The 2,709-nt window shown below is 34.0% G+C and overlaps 1 protein-coding gene across 5 annotated transcripts in view; it reads right to left on the bottom strand.

The window, feature by feature from the left end:
• Nucleotides 1–2,709, bottom strand: part of NEK1 (NIMA-related kinase 1) — a 218,340-nt gene that overhangs the window by 78,834 nt on the left and 136,797 nt on the right. The window lies entirely within an intron of this gene.

Here is a 2,709-nt window from a genome sequence, read left to right on the forward strand (position 1 = left end):
AAAATCTATGAGTGTAGTGTTCACACAAGTTCCTCCTAAGGAATCTATTACAAAAAGAGTTTCAAGCAATCAGAATGACTAAAGAGACACTGACATAAGAATTGGAAGACTAAAATAAAGAACACCAAGGATCTTTTATGTTTCTCATTTAATACACAAAACAAGCCTTGATAGTAGTGTTTCCATTCTACACATGGAGGAAATGAATGCCACAGTCAGAGGAACTTATCCATGGTTGCTGAGCAAGTAATGAAGCCAGGATTGGAAACAAAGCCCATTCTCTTTCCACCACATGAAGCTACCCCCACATACACGAGCTAAACCCTTGTCTCTGCATATACTAGAATAGCATATTGCCTGGAATTTCGTTCTCCCCATTATCTACTTAATGATTTATTTGAAAAAAAAAAAATCTCTGATACACCCCAAAATCACTTACTCCCTGTGGCTTTCCCTTATCCAAAAGGGCCATATATAATGTCATCAATAAAATCGTATGGTACTGACAAAGAAAAGCCACCTCATCTGTGGCCCCAAAATCGCTTATTGTCTTGTGGCTTTCCCTTACCCAAAAGGGCCATATGTATTATCATTAATAAAGGCATATAGTACTGATAAAGTAAAGCCACTTCAGCTGTGGCCCCACAGCATTTCACATACAACATCTGTAACACAGATTTTGCCACATGTGCTTTCGATGATGGTAAAAACTGTCACTTCTGTGGCTTAAAATCCCAATACAGAGCATATTCTTCCCAGTAAGTGTATTTGGGAGAAAAAGAAGAGGGCAGATAACAAGTCTGGGATATCTTTCTTGACTATACAAGATAAAGTTAATTACTTAAATATCTCTGCATTAATTCTGAACTTTGTGGGTACTTTTTATTCTTGTCCTTTTCACACAATGTTATTATTTGTTTTCATTTTTGTCTGTCCTCTGAGAGCAAGAATGATCTTTTTTTTCCTTTATAGCTTACCATCTAACATAAAATAGTGAACACAACTAAGAAGTGTTCAAAAAATGGTGATTGAATAAAGAGAAATCATAAAATAAGTTATTTCTCTGTTCCAATTCTGTGCAGATGGACTATGATGAATATGAAGAATAAAAGCCCAATTTTTATGTGGTTTAAGTATTACTGTATACCAAATTGCATATATTTAAGCAACAGAATTTTACATCAGAGGAATCAGAATCTAATATTTTAAAAGTAATAATGTTAATGAGCATCAGCGTATTATAGAACTTTTAGACTACAAAAAAATCTGAATTTTTTTTCTCATTTTTTTCCAGAGAGTTTTGCACTGCAGGGTAAAATTATTATAATTATTTTTTAAAATGTTAGAGCCTGAAGGCATTTTTGTCTTGAATAAAGCCTGGAACATTTTGAAAACGGGCTCAGAGTAAGTTACTAGTATTTTTAATTAGTATTTGGCATACAACTGCACAATTTCCTTATACGAGAGTGTGAACAAATTAATTACAAACATACACACTTTTTGCCTTTTTTGCAGATGACTGTATGTATTTCTCAATTCAAATTGTTTTCTCCCTTTAATATTAAAGAAAATAACAGAATTATTAGCAGCCTACTTTTGCCACTTCAGTAACACATGTATAGGTTCATTTCACTGGCTAATTCTCAGCATCTGGCTAATTCCATTATTGAACATATCAACAGTGTCATCGCCTAGGTTATTTTTCCACCAGCTCTGGATATGAGGTTCACTCAAAGCTTTTTAAGGGGAGACAGACAACAAGAGTGAGAGAGACAGAGAAGGAAAGAGAGCACAAAAGTGCAACACACATCCCTGCCTAGACACAACTTCTAAAAAGAGGAAAAGTATACTCCACTTCCTCAACATTTAAACAAGCTGTTTAATCTGAAAACACCTGTTTCATACATAGACACTCTTCTTGATGCATAGCTGTAATACCAAAGGCCACAAAACTGATGGATCAGGAATATTTCCTCCTGCCTCATGACAACTCTCCTTCCCCAGTCCTATAATTAATAATGTCTGTCACACCTACTGAAATACCTTTTAGTCAATCTAATTCTTGAATCCATATCAAAACAGATATACTTAATCTCAATGCATTTCTCCTATATCTGTTTTCATGTAAAACATCATTCTGACTTTTCCAACTCCACCCAAAAACACTTCCTCTTCCTTTTAGATCCCATCCAGGTCTATCAGGTCAAAACTCAAGACTACCATTTGGACAGTACCCCTAGAAAATACAATCATTCTCAATCTAATTAAAAAATCATTATAATGGAAAGATAATTAAAAATAATTCACTTAAAATGGAAACATCTTAAAACACATAATTAGATTTTTAATAATATTATTTCTAGTGTAGAAAAACTACTAGTTTCTCCTTACCACTTCTAATAGTTGTATTTTCTAATAGTTCTGTCTGAAGTTGTAGTTCAGCTTCTCCAAGTATCTTTAGAACAGAATCTGTCGGACTTTTCCCCCAGACTCTTCTTGGAGATCCATTAGGATCTAATTTAATAACTTCTCCTACTGTATGTCCTATAAGAAAAAGATACAAAGAAACAATTTTCAGTAACAGTATAATAATACTGCATGGTAAGGCAGATTTTGGGTCTCTTATCCAATTGAGTGGTTCATGAGAAAAAAAGGTTATATCACAAAGACTTTCAGGGAAAGAATGATGAATAATGGCGAGAACAGAGG

This window comes from Mandrillus leucophaeus, unplaced genomic scaffold (genome assembly GCF_000951045.1).
Source record: "Mandrillus leucophaeus isolate KB7577 unplaced genomic scaffold, Mleu.le_1.0 Scaffold81, whole genome shotgun sequence".
Lineage (NCBI taxonomy): Eukaryota > Metazoa > Chordata > Mammalia > Primates > Cercopithecidae > Mandrillus > Mandrillus leucophaeus.